We start from the raw sequence: 17,229 nt of genomic DNA, 5'->3' as shown, positions 1-17,229 counted from the left end.
AAGTCAAAAATTAGTTTTGTTTTCATTTTTGACCAAAGCAGAATTTTCTGGCCTCAGTTTTCCTTATCTGTAAAATGGGTGTGTCAGGAGAGGTCAGACGTTGTCACTGTGGGTCTGTGACACCCCACTGATGAGCTTCAGGAGATCCGGGAATCTTTGGAAATCGTGAAAATTACCTGTCTGCACATTTTTTTTCTGAGAAGAGGGTCGATAACTTTTTCAGAATATTATAGTTCTGTGACCTCAAAGTATTTCTCCATCATTGTGCCAGATATTCTTTAAGGGTTCTCCCAGAGGAATTGTGTTTAAATCTTTATGAAACGTCGGCAGGTACCATAAACCTGAGGACCAACAATTACTTTTTAAGAGTTGCAGTAGGAGAGTGGGGAAGAGACGATATATCTTGTATATTTTATAGCCAACATTTGATAGTCATATCACTTAACAGGGATTTTAGTTGTTAAAACACAATGCTGGTGCGAGCTTACCATAATGGGGATTTCATCCCCTGCTGGGGGGAGCATCAGTGGGCCCAGTCTTTTGGGGATACAGTTTGACAAAGTGTATGAAGAGCTTTATGAAGATGTTTATATCTTTGATCCAGTAATTCCACTGCTGGCCTGTAACATGGGAAAATAAAGGATTATGGAAATCTATAGCATAGGAAAATGTATCATATAAATCTTAAGATTATCTTGGTAGATCCCTAAAAATATTTGATAAAATCTATCCATTACTGATAATATGATGATTGGGATCTGAAAATGCATTTTTTTTGATGTAACACCCCCCCCCCCCCAAAATCTATACCAAACCAACAGCCAACTGATATTATGCCTGTTGATGCGTAGATATACTAAGGGCATTTCCACTGAATATGGGAACAAACTACTCTGTCCGTCATTATTTCAACTGCCTTAGGATTGCTCGCCAATGCAATTATAGAAGAAAATGAACTAAGGATAAATATTGGAAAGAACATGGCAAAATAATCATTATATAAAAAGATAGGAATAACTACATAGAAAATCTCACAGAATCAACTAACAGCTACTAGAAGTAATAAGAGAATTTAGTAGTTCAGCTAAACTTTATCTTCTCTTTACCAACAATTACCTGGTAAGAAAATATAATAATTTTTAAAGATTTCAGTGAGAGTGGACAACAATAGTATAAATCACTTAGCAATAGTTACTTATATGTAGGATATTTTGGAATGTATTTATAAAACGTACTAAATGTTATAGAAGACCACTAAATGTGATCTAGAATGGGATGCCCAGGGTTTCTAAGCCAATTCCTGCTCATCTATAAATTTAACATTGACTTATAAATTTAACACATTTTTATGTGATAAAAATGATTCTGAATTTCATCTGTGTGAATAAACATGTGAGAACACGAAGTTCCAAGGGTGAATTTTGTGCCTACATTCTAATGCACTTAAAATTTTCTATAATGGGAATTTTTTTTATATGGTGGTACCCAAATAGCATTTATTTTTTCAAAAATCACAGAGCACAGGAAGGGAGTGGACATTATGGGTGGCCACACTGAGGTTCCCGCTGGCTCTGTGCTTTTAGCAGAGTAGGCGGTCCCAGTGTGGCGTATACCACTTCTCATGGATCACTTAGAGAATGTACAGAAATTGCCCATCACTTCCTTCCAGGCTGATCTAGTCTGTGATGCTCCTGAAATGGGCATCATTTACACAGAAGGGGTCCTCTTAGGCCTAGTCAGTGCCCCACTCCCATTTCCCCCTACAAATTTACCCAAAAGTAGCACACAGGAAAATAGAGTCCATCTCTGGGTCTGGCAACTGGCAACCAGACCTTGGCTCTGGGGACTCTGAGGCTTGCTAGCTTTGTCTTGGTCCTCACGTCTCTTCCTAGGGATGGTGTTGGGTCCCATGATTTAAGGAGGAATATAGAGACACAGTGACCCCAGGTAGTGACACTAGCTTTTAGGACAAGGGGAGACTGCCTGACATGCTACATAATAACTCAACAATTCAGAGTCAAAAAATCACAGAAATCCAAATCTGAAAATGTTCTAAGACGTCTAGACCCTTCTGGTGCGTGTTTCCCCACAGCGTTCATTCACTGCTGTTTGCACACCTAGAAGGGGTTAAGCATGAGTGCTGTGCAATTTTCCAGTTGTGTTTATTGACTTATTTATCGTCATTCTCTCACTAAAATATAGACTCCATGTAGGCAGGGACTTCGTCTTGTTCACTGCTCTGTCTTCAGTGGCTTCCACAGTGCCATGCATGTGGTGGTGCCCCAGTGGATATTTATTGAATGAATAGAGATGAAAAAAAAATGGTTACTACCCCCAGGAGCTCACATTTCAGTGGGAAAAAAAGGGGAATGAAATCATTGCAGTGCAAGGTGATAGTTCTCTAGTGAGAATGTGCACAAGTTGCAAAGAAATATAAGTTCTGCAGGGGCTGTCAGAGGAGGCCTCATCATCTGCTTCTTGAAGAAAGGGTGAACGTTTGCTGGATGAGTAAGGTAGGGGAGGATGTTCCTGGGAGAGAGGTGTTATGGGCTGAACTGTATCTCCCCCAAATTCATGTATGGAAATGCTGACCCCCAGGACCTCAGCAGGTGGCTGTACCTGGAGATAGAGTCCTTAGAAAGGTAATTAAGGTTAAATGAGGTCATTAGGGTGGACCCTAATCCAACATGACTGATGTCCTTATAAGAAGAGAAGATCAGAGTGCAGACACACACAGAGGGAGGACCCTGTGAAGACACATGGAGAAAACGGCCATCCACAAGCCAAGGAGAGAGGCCTCAGAAGGAACCAATCTGCTGTCACCATGACCTTGGGCTTCCAGCCTCCAGAACTGTGAGAAAATAAATTCCTATTCTTTAACCCACCCGGTCTGGGGTACTTTGTTATGGAAGCCCTAGCAGACTAATTCAAGAGCATAGCATGTGCAAAAGTATGGAGGTGGGACACAATGTGTCTTCTTTGGGGACGCTCAGTCTTTTGGTACACCTATAGTAAATAGTTCTAGGAAGAGGGCTGAATGGTAAAGAAAGAAAGAAGGGCAGGGGGTGTCAGACTCATATGCCTACATGCATGAAGCAGGCCTGGTACAGGACAATAGGGAGTGGTGGGGTCTGTGGTGAACCGGAGAGCACAGGCACCATAGAAAGGGAGCAGGTGTGTGTTGATTCTGGCTGATCGATGCCATGTGGGAATGGGGGCCACGTGTTGCCAGAATTCCCTATTTTTCAAGGTAAGTCAGAAATCTGAGTTTTTATGTATAATCTTATGACTTTTAAAAGTTGGCACTTTAATATTTTAAACTCTGTGTGGACAAAAAAAGAAATATATGGGCTCGATGAAGCCCGTGGGCTGCTAATTTGTAGTGTCTGAGCTAGCTAAGGACTGATGCGTAAAGGATGTTGCACACATGCCAAGGAATTTCAATTTTTCCTGTTCGGCAGGGGGAACGGTTGGTGCATCTTGAGCGAGGTGAGTGACTTGAACTCACATTGGCGGTGCTTTAGGGGCGGGGCCTGGGATGCCTTTTCCTGAAGGGCCAGATAGTAGGTATGTTTTCCTTTGTGGGTCACACAGTCTCTTGCAACTCCTCAACTCTGCCCTTGTAGCATAGAAACAGCCATAGACAGTATGTAAGCAAATGGCCATGGCTTCGTTCCGATAAAACTTTATTGACAAAGACAGATGAAGGGCCAGATTTGGTCCATGAGCTGTGGTTTGCTGATCTCTGGTTTAGAGGGCTGGAGACTCGAACTAGGCGGATGAGTTGAGAGAACAGCCTGGGTAAGAGATGAGCTGAGGAACTGACGTGCTGATCGATGAGTCAGTGAGGGAGAGAGGAAGAAGAACCATAGCTAATGAAAAGGTTTCTGCCTTGACTGAGGGGGTTGGCTGGAACCCCTCCAGTACCCATGACTCCCCAAGCCAGCCATGCCACTTTGGGGTGACCCTGATGCATCTCTTCTTCCCGTGCAACCTGACGTCTTAGAAGGAGCTTCCTCGATCACAGGTGTCCCTGGAATCGTCTTGCCCTGCTGCCACAGCTGAAATGGAAAACTTCTTTCCATCCAGAGCAGAGGCAAGGAGAAAGTTTAATATCTGTTGCCTTCAGGTTATTACACAGTCTCTGGCCCCTGGTCTTGGGATATGAAAACGGGTCTCCAAACAATTAGAGTAACGAGGCGCTCTGCGGGGATCAGGGCGTCCTATGGCTTGGGATGTCAATTACTGAATCTCTGCAGGTCCCCGCTTTGCAGAGCAGTGCGGAAAAAATGCCCTAAATTGTACTCTGAGCAGAGGTGGCACGGCCAGGCCTGAAGTGCATCCGCCAGGCTCCAGTCCGTGCCTGCAAAGCCAGGAGCCCACTTTGATGTGCTCCAGGTGGCCCCTGGAGCCACTGCGGAGCACCAGGGGATGCTGGATTCTCTCTCTCCTCTCGACCAGAGCCCCACAGATGCCTCGCGGAAGCGGGAGTGCTGAGGAGGGTGAGGACCAGGGCCTGTTATGGAGCTAATGAATTCTGCTCACAGGTTTACAGTGTCTGCTGCAGCTGCTGCTGAGAGGTGTGTGCAAAATGGTCCCTGGGCAGTTAACAGGGAAGAGATGGGAGGATATAGGGCCTGGAGTATAGGGGGCGGGGCTGCCTCTGACTTTGAAGACAGTGGCAAGACAGGAGTTGAGACAGCAACCTGGAGGACGAGAAGGAATCTTTGTGAGGATCAGACAGTATTTATTCTGAGACCCACCAGGTCTAATTCTGTAGCCAGAGGTGAATGAGACCTTGAAAATCCAAGAGCCTGATAAGGAAGATTCAAAGAGTGCAAGGAAGGAGGCTCATCCTTTGGGCTCTGTGGCAGAAACTGAACTGGGGCTGTTCATGTGTGGTTTATCATTGACTCCTCCTAGCACCCCAAGAACTGGGTATTATCAGGGAGGTGATGTATTAATTTCAACTGTTAGTCATGCTCTTGGCTTCATCTTTTGTTTTTTCCTACCTTTTTTTCCTGTTCTACCTAATTTTCTCACTTTTAAAAAATTATATTTGTAGCTGGGGGTCAAAATAAATCTAAGTTGAGGTCTGGGTGTGTGGGTCCGTAACTTCAGCTGTCTTTGTGCAGAGGTTTATTCTGTAGAGGGAAGGGTTCTTCGAATAGGAGGTTCTGGGTACTGGGGCTGGCACGGGAGATTCCAGGTCTTCCAGAGGGACCCTGGGATGCTGCTTCTCAGCCCCATGCCATAACTAGGTCTGGATTCTCAGGAGGATGAAGGTTCTTTGTATAAACTGAAGGGGGCGTTGTGGGAATCGATTCCAAGCAGAGCTGCTGTGGGGCCAACATGACAAAGTACAGCACCTCTACTGGTGAACCACGGGGTGGGTCCACTCAAGGACCCCGGATGGGGAATCACACCATTCAGCTCCCCCGGGGTTTTAGGTGGGCCAGTTATATCAGAGACAATCAAGATTTCCTCCTCTTCGCAGGAAAGCTGAGCATCCTTGCCACATCCCTTCACAGACAGCCCAATCCACCTCCCGTTGACTGAGCTCCAGGTGTGGGACACTGAAAGAGACACATTCCATGTGGTCTTTGGGGAGGCCGTCACGGGCTGGCCAGAGAGAGAGGAGCTCTGTCTAAAGCCAGAGGATTAGAACAGCTCAAGTGGTCAACTGTGGGGCTGGAGAAGGCTTCCTGGTGGAGGAGGGGTCTACCGCTCTGGGACTTATAGAATAGGCAGAGTGTAGATGGCCCGATGGGGGATCATTCCAGGTGGGGGCACAACTTGGAGGGGAGAACAGTGAGGCAGCTGGCCTGATGGAGGCGAGGTGGGGCAGGTGGATCCATTCATGGTTCCTCCCTCTGCACGTGCTCTGTCCTACATAACTGTGGAACTCCTTGCACCAAAACATGTATATTTCCCTGCCCCATAACTTCCGGTTTGGCCACGTGGACTGCCTTGGCCCATAGAATAAGGCGAGAGTAACAGCATGCCAGTCCTGGATTCTGAGCCTTGAGGGGCCTCACCTGTTTCTGCCTGCTCTCTTGTGTCTCTGCCGTCGCCACGAGAAGCATACACCTGGGCTGATCTCCTGGAGCCACAAGAGGATGACACTCACGGAGCAGAGCCAGCTAGCCCAGCCAAGCCCAGATTAAATCAGCCAGCCCAGCTAGCCTGCATCAGGCAAACTGCAGATGTCCGAGCTATGTAGCTTCTTATTGTTGTACACCACTGAGATTTTGTGCTTGTGACACAGTAATAAGTAGGCTTGTAGCCGTAGTTAGCTCTAACCGTAGTTGGGGGAGTGAAGGAATTCACTGGCATCGCCTACTTCTGAAAGGATGCACTTGCTTCTAAAGTCTGTGTGCACATGTTTGGGGCTACTTATGTCAGCCTCTTTTCCCTTCCAGTTAAAGCTTCCCCAGAGAGAGGAAGTGATTTCCTCAAGGCCACACAGCGGGCAGCAGAGTCAGGGCGAAGGCACAGCGCCCCTTATCTCCAGGCCAGAGTCCGTTGCACCACATGACCCTCCTGTTCTGCATGTCCACCATGCAGAGCGTGGTCTGGAGGTCAGGAAAAGTTCCTTGCAGGTTGGTGAGGTCTCAGGGTCCCGGAGACACCAATGCTCAGCTATGATCCAGATTGATGTGGCCATTTGCCGTAACATTTAGGAACCTCTCCATCAAATAAATGGCTGGAGAGGCTCCTGACACTTCCAGTATAAAAGAAAGAGAAGCCATATTCTGCAGCTTTACGAGGTTGCCCGAACAAGACCCTTTAAAGGGATGGGTGTGAGCTGAGGCTCTGTGGCTGAATTGGTGTGCTTTTCGGCCCAGCACCCCTTCAGAGAGTCCTACGTGTGGTTCCGTAGGATAGGGGCAGGGACAGCTAAGCACATAGCCATCTGTCCCTGTGACTCACCCACTCTGATCCTTAGTTTCCTTCACCTTGCGGATGAGCAGCTGTGTTATCTGCATTACGTCATCCAATGGACTTCCATTATGACGATGGAAGGAAAAGGTGGAAAGAGGATCTGGAGAGAAAATAGGGTTGGTGTAAGGCTGGGGGATTCCCTCACTTCCCTTCTTTCCTTTCACTCCACTATTCTGTCTTCTCTTCCAGAATTCTGTCATTCTGGTGAGTTTCCCTCAAGGATCATGTCAGCTCGTGTTCATTTCACCTCCGAAGCGTAGGCCTAGTGGGGTCACCAAGGGAGCTTTTAATAGAACACCATTTCCTTCTCTTTTCTGCATCTAAGCCTCTTCTTCTCTATGCAACTACCCCTTAAACATTCAAATGCCCTCCAGCCTTGCCCATCCTCCAAACAAAAATAGTTCCTAGCTCCACTTCTTGGTGGTTACTGGTTCTTGGTCCCTATTCACTGTCAAGTTCCTTGCACTAGTTGCCCACACACCCAGCACTCTCTTCTTACTCGATTCCAACCATGGAGATCAGTTCTTTGAACATGCCAGTCACTTTCCCGCCTTTGGGGTCTGGCCAAGCTATTCTTGTTTCTTAGAATATTCTTTCACCCTGGGTCTCACCTGCTTGCCCCTTATCTGTCAGCTCCCAGTTCAAGTTTCATTCTTCAGAGCGCCGCTTCCTTTACTCTCCCCATCAAAATTAGATCCCCACTGTTTCTCTTTCTCGTAGCACGCTGGTCTTTCTTCTTCAAATTTCCATGGCAATTTGAAATGACATATGTTGGAATGTACCGATCTGGAGTTAGATGAATTAAGATAAGGAGAAATTATTAGGTTAAGCAATAAGCGTGGCTATGTATCCTGTAAACAAGAGTGGCATTGTATAGTGGTTTCAGAGTGTAGGATCTTGACAGCCGGAGTTCAAATTCAAACTCTATCGCTTACTGTGTGACATTGGGCGAATCATTTCACCTCTTTGTGACTCAGTTGCTTAATCTGGAGAATAGGGAAGTTAATAACAATACCTACCACTAGCGTTATTTTGAAGTTTAATGAGTTAGTATTTGCAAAGTGCTAAGACCACTGCCTGGCACACATCAAGTGTTTGCTTATAATAATTATCAGTAGGAAGTGAGTTATAACTGGGAGAGACTGTATGTGTTAGGGAATATTTTGTATATTTTATTTTGCTATTATAAACAGCATGTATTGAATCAGTAGAATTAGGCAATCGATGGTCAAGAAGACTCAGTCTTTGCCAGAGAGAGACTTGGAGACCCAAGCATGAGACAGAGGAAGAGATGTTTCAGTTTTGGCATTTTCACAATCACAAGACAGAAAATCACTGGGGGGGTTCTGGGGGAAGTTTTCTTAGAGAACAGTAATGGAGATCATTGGAAAAGTTTGAATCAGGGACCTAAAAGGGATGCGTTGAGTTTTATTTGCAAGAACTTCTTGGTGGTGGTGCCTGCCTATTATTTCTTCTATTAGCGTTGTTGTAACCAGCGTCTATAAGTGGAATGTTTGCGAGTTCACATTGCTTCACTTGTCCTCCCTCTTGGCACTGATCCATGGAGGAAATCCTTGGCCGAGTTATGACGGAGGTCGTTATAGTGGCTTCGGTGAGTTGCCCGGGTTACTAGCCATTGTGACATTCTTTCACCTTGACTGCTTTCTTTTCTTCTTTCTGGATCACCGAAAAGGATTGGCCCACCTGGAGAGATTTAGGATATGAAGTCAACATCTTAGAACAACGAACAGGATCAAAGGATGTGTCCTGACCACAAACCCTTCCTTATGGAGGGAAACTCTGGGCTTGGAGACAGAGGGATCTCCAGGAATTATAGGTAGGAGAAGAGAATCCAGGAAGGGGGAAGAGCATTGTCAAAGGCCCTGTAGTAGGAATGAGCATGACAATCAAGGAGCTGAAAGCCCAGCACAGCTGGGCAAAGAGGGTTGGCGAACATATACGGAGATGAGGCCGGACAGCAAGGTCCTCAGTTGTGACATCCTGGGATAGCAAGAGAGGGCCACCTCATGGAGACTCCTTTAAACACTTCTCCTAGGTTTAAATTTGAGAGTGGGAAAGGAAATATTTTGCAAAAGATTTAACCATGTCCAACCAAATGCCAACAGTCTCACTATCATTACTTAAATCATTACTCACTTATAAATTGGTGGTATGACTGCATTTTGCCTTACGGTGGAATTCTCCTTTGGAGTTAAATATGCCTAATAACAATTTGAGTTTTCCTTTGACATGGGAACGATTTAATATGAAATGTGCATAATAACCATGTGACAGAAAGACAGACAAATTTAAGAGAGATTGAGAGGTCGTATGTGTATGTGTTTGGTGGTGGGGCCGACACTGGTGGGTGGCAGGGGTGGTTTGGAAAACCTGACTCCACAGAGCTCAAGAGGGTAGAAATAATTCCCAGCCTCAATTCTACAACCTTAGAAGCCTCTTGACTCACAAGTGGCAAAGAGAGAAAAGACGGAGGAGCTGAAGGACTCTCTCACATCCTTGCTATTCTAGCTGTGATCCACACACCAGCAGCAACGGCCTCAGCTGGGGGTTGTCAGGAATGCAGAATCTCAGTTCCCATCTCTGACTGGCTGAATCAGAATCTGCATTTAGCAAGATCTCCAGATGATCCGTATGCCTAGTAAAGTTTGAGAAGCGCTGTCTTACAAGACCACGGTGAAGTGGGGGAGGCGGAAAAGATCTGTTTGATTTAGACGGTGAACGTTATGAGGGCTTGTCAGTACGGTGTAGACTTCCGAGTTAGACAGACTTGGACTTCAATCCTGATGCCCCCATCTGCCTTGGGAGAGTCCCTCAGCCTCTTTGACCTCAGCTTCCGCACAAGTTGAATGGGGATAATAGAACTTATTGTACAGCATTACTGTGAAGATATATAAGAAAGTATAAGTAAACCATCTGGCACAAAGCTGGGCATCAAAAAATGCTAATTTTGTTGTTCTTTCCCCAAGACCCTGAGGATCGTCCTTTCTGAATAGGTGAGCAATTAGGAGGCAGCTCAATGACAAAAGATAACAGACCTATTGAGGATTTTCTATGTGCCAGGCACCCTACTGACAGTGTTTTCACTAACAGATTTTAGCCTGGAGCCAGGCTGCCTGGTGTGAAGCCTGCTATGAGACAATGGCTAAGTTATATGACCTCTCTATGCCTCAGTTTCCTCATCTGTGACATGGGCATAATAATGCTTCCTATCTTGGAGAGAATGATATGAGTGATACACACATGTTTAGCGCTTAATGAAGAGTCTAATATGTAGTGAGCACTGAATAAACATTGGCTATTACTAACACACTTATTCTATCCTCGTTGCAGCCACTGGAGGAGAGCATCATTACCCCTATTCCATAGCTGATAAACCTTGAGTTAAGGAAGTTGCCTAGGACCTCCCGGCTGGTAAATGATAGAGCCAGGATCTGAACCCACATCTCTTAGCCTCAGAGACCGTGTACCCCGTCAACTCATAGTTCTGTTCTCCCAGATTCAGAGGCCAGGAGAGTAACCCTGCAGCCAGACCAGCTGCCCCAGGAGTTGCTCACTGCTTCCTTCCTTCTTGTAGTAAAGGCAAAACCAAATGGAACTGGAAGAAATCAAAGCACCAGCCCCAGGAAGCGGAAAGGCAGACTCTCAGAGCGCTCCTGGCCGTATTTAATGCATCCCTTTGAGACGCTCCGCTCCTAACCTGTCAAGGGCAATTTGGAAACGTGTGCTCACAGAGGTGAGTGTGGGCTTCTCCCTGACACTGTCTCTTCTGTTATATATAGAGTGACAGCCACACAGACTCAGCCAGGGCATGACTTATTTATGGGGTGGTCCGGCCCCAGCTCAACTAATCTTCAGTGCTTGCGATGGACTTTACTAGAAAAAAGGGAATGTGCGATTTGGGGAGAGAATTATTTTTTCCGTATGTTCATTAAGAAAAGGGAATATACCAGTTACCACTGGAATGAAAGAAATATTTTAAATTAAAATTTCAGATTAAAGTATATAAAGGGAACTTGTAGTAAATTGGAAACTATGAGTCTTTGGTTCCATGTAGCTCAGTGTGCCTCTCAGATTCCCACCCTGTCTCTGCATCTTACAGCTGAGTGACCTTGGCTGCATTGCTTCACCTTTCTGAGCCTCAGTTTCCTGACTAGCAAGACTGCATCCTGGTGGTTCTGGGAAGATTAGACGAGACAACACGTAGAGAGCTTAGTGCAAAACCTGGTAGAAAGTAGGTGCCTAATGACTATTTGCTATTGTTAGTAACAGTTGCAGTCTTGGCTTTGTGACCTGGGGTAAGTGAATTCCTTTTTCAGTGCCTTTTTAAAAATGAGAAGGTGGGGTAAGATTATTTTTAGGTTCCTTCTAAATCAGCCATATTGCATATTTTTCTTCTTAAGTCCCTGCGTCTTGTGTCCTTTCGTGGATGGAGGAAAGAATCCATCTGAATGGAATCCATCTCTGCTTATCTCTATCATCTATCTCTCTATCATCATCTCTCTCTCTTCCCATCATCCATCTATCTATCTATCTGTCTATCTATCTATCTATCTATCTATCTCTCTCTCTATCTATCTATCATCCATCTATGTCAGTTGCCCATTCCATAAGGACAAAGGAATAATAGGAAAAAGTTTCAAAAGCTTCCCATTCCTTTCAAGTAAGCAGATGTAAACTTGCCATTTGGGTGGATACTGAGTTTGTAAGACATTCTCTTCTCCACGTATTACAACCTTTGTAAGCACAGTAGAGATCTTGACGTTGGCTTAATTGTGGAGTATTTCATGGTTGTTCGACTTGCCCTCCCTCTGTCTTTGTTTATGGACAGTTTGAAAGGAGCGGGCTAAATCTAAGGAAACCCACCTTCCTGACACATTGGCTCATGAAATATCTCAAGTCTAGCTTTTTTCCCCCCTTAGACCAACATCGTGAGATAAAATACTGATTACTAACCCTTTAAAAGTAGGTATATTGCCTAAACTATTTTAATGAATTTCAGTGAAATTTATTCTGTAATAAGAACTAATGGAGAGATGTAATTTCCATGAGTAATAGTTATTACGAATATTATTATGCTCCCAGGGGAGAGAGAGAGGGGAGGAGAGAAAAGAGAGAGAATGAGAATAACTCAAACCTGAGAGTGTGTTCTTTATAAATGACGGTAATTATTCCTGGCGTTTGAATGCTGCTCTGAGACATCCCAAGCACCCCCACACAACCTTTCTTATTTCATCCTCACGGCCACATTGTGAAGGTCAAGCGATTTTCCCATTATACAGATTGGGAAGCTGAGGCTCTGAGAGGCTTGCCCAAATACTCATGTCTCTGCTGATTGAAGAACCAGGGTTCCCACTTAGTTTTCTAGACTCCAGTTCAGTGTTCTTTAAACCATAACACAGCCCTCCCAGCATAAACCCAGTGCAATGGTTTACACACTGTTTCCCTCACCCCAGTGCCCTGGAATCGTTGAGAAGTGAATTATTCGGCAGACAAAATATCCACAGTAACCAAGAACTGCCCCAAAGAACATGCTCTTATAGCTAATTTTCAGAAAGATGGAACACACTCTGTAGGGAAAAAAAAATCTTCTTTTGATTCGGAGAGCACTTAAGATCTTAGAAGGCCTGAGCATCTTGTGGTTGAGAGCATCAACCATTCTTTTAAAATACCAAGAAAACTTTCTGCTTGTTTTGGGTTCCCCGGTTGCTTGTATTCTGAATAAGCAGATGTTTGCTGAACTTATGCTGCACTCAAAGCAAATTGTCTTGTTTTGCAGAGAAAGCCTCTTCGCTTTCTTCATTTCCCTTGTGCTTTTCCAGTTTCTTGCTGTGTTGGCATATGTATTATTCTAGAGCAGCGAGATTTATTAATTCATTGATTATCTAGTTCAGTCAACTACGTTAAGCAGGAGGATTTATGACTAAATGCTCTGAGAGAATTTCGCGTGGCCTGCCCATCTCTTGGGTGAAAGATCAGAGATGCTGAGAGCAGCTCGCTCAGCTCAGGGAAACCAGCATGGCGGCTTTTGTTCCCAGGCAGCACCTTTGGAATTCTATCCAGGGTTCTCCAGGCCATGAATTCTGGCCACGTGCCCACCCACCTCCTCTAGGAGAGGTAGGAAGGAAGAAAAGAGGGGAAGAGAGAGAGGGAGATGAGAGAGAGAGACGGAGAGAAAGAGAAAAAGGAGAGCGATGAGAAGAAGAAGAAGGTGAAAGAGGAGGAGGAGCAGGAGGAGGGAGAGGGAGTCCGTATGCGGGGCAGGGATGCGTAGCATCTTCTCCTCAGCTTCCTCCAAAGGCCTTTGTCCTTCCAGCTGGGTGTCCTGCTTTGCATTCACAGCAGGTCTGTCTACAGGACTTTGTGTGCAGACAGACAGGTGGTTGTTATGCAGCGGTTACATCCTGTGGTGCGAGGGTAGTTCCTAGGTGGATATATGTTGTCTAAATAAATTTGCTCATCACTTCAGCTGCAAGGGAAGAAAGGACTGCATTTCCTGAACGAAACCGCCTCTATTTCCCATTCCTCCCCCCCCGCCCCCGCCCCTTTTTGGTAAGGCCTCTGTTTGTTTGTTTGCCCGTTTGTTTGGTCAGTCTGACAGTCTGTTGGTCTAGGATGAGGGAAGTAGGGAGGGTGTAAGAGACTTTGAATTCGGTCCTGAAAAGAGAATAAATGTTAAGCCTAAATAGCATTTTGGGAACTGCAGAGGAGGGCATTCACATATGCAACCCAAGGAGGGGCCACCTGCCTTGCGTCTTTGCTACTCAATGCCAGTGTTGAGTGGGCCAAGAAAAAAGGAGCTGGGGGCTCGATTAAGCACAAATAAGGAAGAGGAAAGACTGCAAGGAAGATTTCCTAGAGGCTCCTGACTCTGAATTCTAGCGATAAACGTGGAGCGCTCTCTGGGCTCTCTGGACATCACTCTCCATTCGTCCAACCTCACGGAAACAAGAAGGTGGTTGCTTATATTAGAGCCGCGTCTCTGGGAGCACAGGACACTCTTGGGTGGTTCCTGGGCGGAACTTAAACAACTTCCAGGGCTTTATGTTTATTTTAATGACTATTAGGAGAGGAAATAGAGCCAGCACATCGAACCCCTGTTCTCAGCAGTAATATAAAGTTTCCTTTGAAAAGAAATTAAATAAAAATGCAGGATCTGTTTGAAAAGAAATATTAAGCAAATAATAGAGCAGGGAATGGAGCAATATGACAGAAGATTGTGAAGGCAGTATTTCCTCCCGCTGTGTTTAGGGAATCAGCTTGTCTTGGAGATGTGCTGGGCCACCACTTCTGCTGTAGACAATAAAAGATATTTGCTTTCTACCATCCCTGGAGGATGCAGTAGGAGCCCTACACCTATGTTTAGCCAGCAACGTGCTCCTCCCTAGGACCTTGAATCTAGAGCTGCTGACACAAACACGCGGGCTGTGGGGGAGGTAGAGACTCTCTCACTGGACTTTCCTCAGGATAACACTTTAGCTATCATTTTGGCCGTCTAGTTTCTGCTGATTCTTTCCCATTTTCAAAGTCTAATTTTCTATTTCCTCTCTGACTCTGTGAGTTATTGGGCACTCTTCTGATAATCCCTTTTCTATTTAAGTTAACTAGAGTCCATTTCGGTTGTTTGTAACTTGGAACCCAATACCAGGAGTTGGTGTCTACCTAGTGCTTAATGGCACAGATTCTGGAATCAGGCTACTGGGGTTCAAATCCAGGGTCTGCCCCTTACTAGCTGTGGGCCTTTAGACAGATTTCCTTTTTAAGCTTCTGCTTACCTGTCTGTAAAATGGGGATTCTCCCAGTGTCCACTGCATAGAGTTTCAAGTGAATTAAATGAGATAAACGTCTAAAATGGAGTCTGCCACAGGCAAGCATTTAACAAATGGTAGCTATTACATTGACCATATTTGGCATCATGGACAAGAAAGATTTATTTTAGACCCTCTGTGCCCACAGACAATAGAACATTGTCTATTTCCCTTCAGTAGGACTTTCTGCAGGAAGAGAGCTTTGTCTGGTCCACTGATCTATTCCAAATGCCAAGAACGGTGCCTAGCACAGAAGGGGTGCGCCATAAACTAGCGTTAAAGAAGGGACGAAAGAGAAAGGACTAGTCTGATTTCTAAATCTCTCTCTTTAACTCTGCTTTGGGTTTTTGGGCGGGAGAAGCTAATGTCTGGATGAAAAAGAGAATTCAGGCTAGCTAGCTTTAATTAAAATACATACTCTTTGGGGGAAGGGAAGCCCCTCTTTTCTTCCTTCTACTCCTAGTCTTCTTTTTTCTCACCAAACACGCCTTCTTTACTGTTAGTTCATCTCCCTTTCTCCCTCTGTGTTCCCAGTCACGCAGTAGAATCTTGTACATACTCGGAGGGCTGTCATCAGGGTCTTTAGTTAGCTGAATAATGGGACAAACCAATGTGAAAACCTCATATTTAGGACAGTCTTTTGTCTAAGCCTGCCAAAACTGCCCATTCTATTCGCTGGAAGAGGATTTATGCAAATAAGGCTGTTGTCACAATGATTAGAAACAGGAGTTCTGGCATCAGACAAACCTGGTTTTTAAACCTTTCTATTACCCACTGGTGTGGTGACTGTTGGGAATTCATTTCACCTCTTTTACGCCTTGCTGTTCTCATCTGCAAAACAGGGATCATGGTGGTACCCACCCTCCTAGGGAAGTTATGAGCCTTAACTATGATGGTGTAGCTCCTGTGTATCCTGGGTACTGTGGGTTGATTGGAGCACTCAGAGAGAGGTACTGTTGTTATTAACATCTTCCTCGGTCATCTCCTCCAACCCCTTTCCAAGGATAAAGGGAGAGTGTTTCTATTTCTAATGGCCAAATGCATCTTGGGGAATTCGTTGTTTAGGACAATTTTAAGGGGACAAGAATTTTGATGCCTTCTCCCTTCCACTCCATACAGACACTTTATTTTGTTAGTTTCATTTGTATTGCCTCTTTTCTGTGATCCCCCACCATCCACCCGCCCCCCCCCATTTTTGACAGAAGGGAGTTTTCTTATCCAATTAAAGCATTTCTGACCAAAGCCTTTGGTGGCAGCAAAATGACATGCTTATCTGTATTATTCAATAGGAATTCTCAACTTCTGGGGAAAATCTGATGATTCTATTAATCATACCCGGGAACGAGAGTAAGCGATGAGTGAAAACCCTTAGGGATCACAGAAAACAGGCTTAGCTCTTTGTGTTGAGGGGCAGAGGATATCCTCCAGGATTCTACTGATGTGGGGCTCCGGCTGTGCTCCTGGCTAGAGTTTCACCTTTCCCTCCATCCTTTTTGCTCTCCTCTCTTTGCTTTTTCCATCCCCTCTTATGTTTTTTTTTCACTTCCTCAATGACATTATTCTTCATGTACAAGACATCTGTCTATTCTCTTCCCTCTGCCTTGAATGATTTGTCCTCGTCTTCTCCCTTCAATTAGTTAACTTTTGTGCATTCTTCAGCCATCATCCGAAAATCATTATTCTCCCAGCTTCCTTCTGGTATCGGGAGAAGGGTATAAATTAGTATCAAACAAATCAAAGAAAAAGGCAAGGAACGATTCCGATGGAGATCAAAATATCACCTTCGTTAAACTGGAAAAGCTGATGTTGGAAAATGTGGTTCGTTTCTGTGGATATGTGAGATTCTTAATACTAAGCCCAGAATTAACTAAACTCACAGGCAGTGCTGGACCCCACAAGATCCCCAGTGGTGGGCCTGCATCTGTAAAACTTAAGCATGATATGAGACCAATAGCACAGGCAACAAAAGAAAAACTAAGTTGGACTACATCAAAATTAAAAACTTCTGGGGCTGGCCCCGTGGCCGAGTGGTTAAGTTCGCGTGCTCCGCTGCAGGTGGCCCAGTGTTTCGTTGGTTTGAATCCTGGGCGCAGACATGGCACTGCTCATCAAACCACGCTGAGGCAGCGTCCCACATGCCACAACTAGAAGGACCCACAGCAAAGAATATACAATTATGTACCGGGGGGCTTTGGGAAGAAAAAGGAAAAAAATAAAATCTTTAAGAAAAAAAATTTAAAAACTTCTGTGCCTCAAAGGACACTATCAACAGAGTGAAAAGGCGACCCACGGAATGGGAGAAAATATTTGCAGATCGTTTCTGATAAGGTGTTAATATCCAGAGTATGTAAAGAATTCCTACAACTCAACAACAAACAAATAACCTGCTTAAAAAATGGGCATAGGATTTTGAATAGACGTTTCTGCAAAGAATATATACGATTGGTCAATAAGCACA

General features: G+C 44.9%; 1 long non-coding RNA gene across 1 annotated transcript; it reads right to left on the bottom strand.

Annotated features, from left to right (window-relative positions):
• Window positions 1-383: 383 nt before the first annotated feature.
• LOC139074953 (uncharacterized) lies at window positions 384-15,423 on the bottom strand. The gene is made up of 5 exons (XR_011524983.1): window positions 15,190-15,423; window positions 8,353-8,649; window positions 7,557-7,731; window positions 6,934-7,045; window positions 384-620 (listed from the first exon to the last, which is right to left on the bottom strand). It is a non-coding gene; the product is annotated as an uncharacterized lncRNA (long non-coding RNA).
• Between the last annotated feature and the right edge of the window lie 1,806 nt (window positions 15,424-17,229).

This window comes from Equus przewalskii, chromosome 12 (assembly GCF_037783145.1).
Source record: "Equus przewalskii isolate Varuska chromosome 12, EquPr2, whole genome shotgun sequence".
Lineage (NCBI taxonomy): Eukaryota > Metazoa > Chordata > Mammalia > Perissodactyla > Equidae > Equus > Equus przewalskii.
The sequence above is the reverse complement of the archived record's forward strand: the minus strand, read 5'-3'. Positions and strand labels throughout refer to the sequence as shown.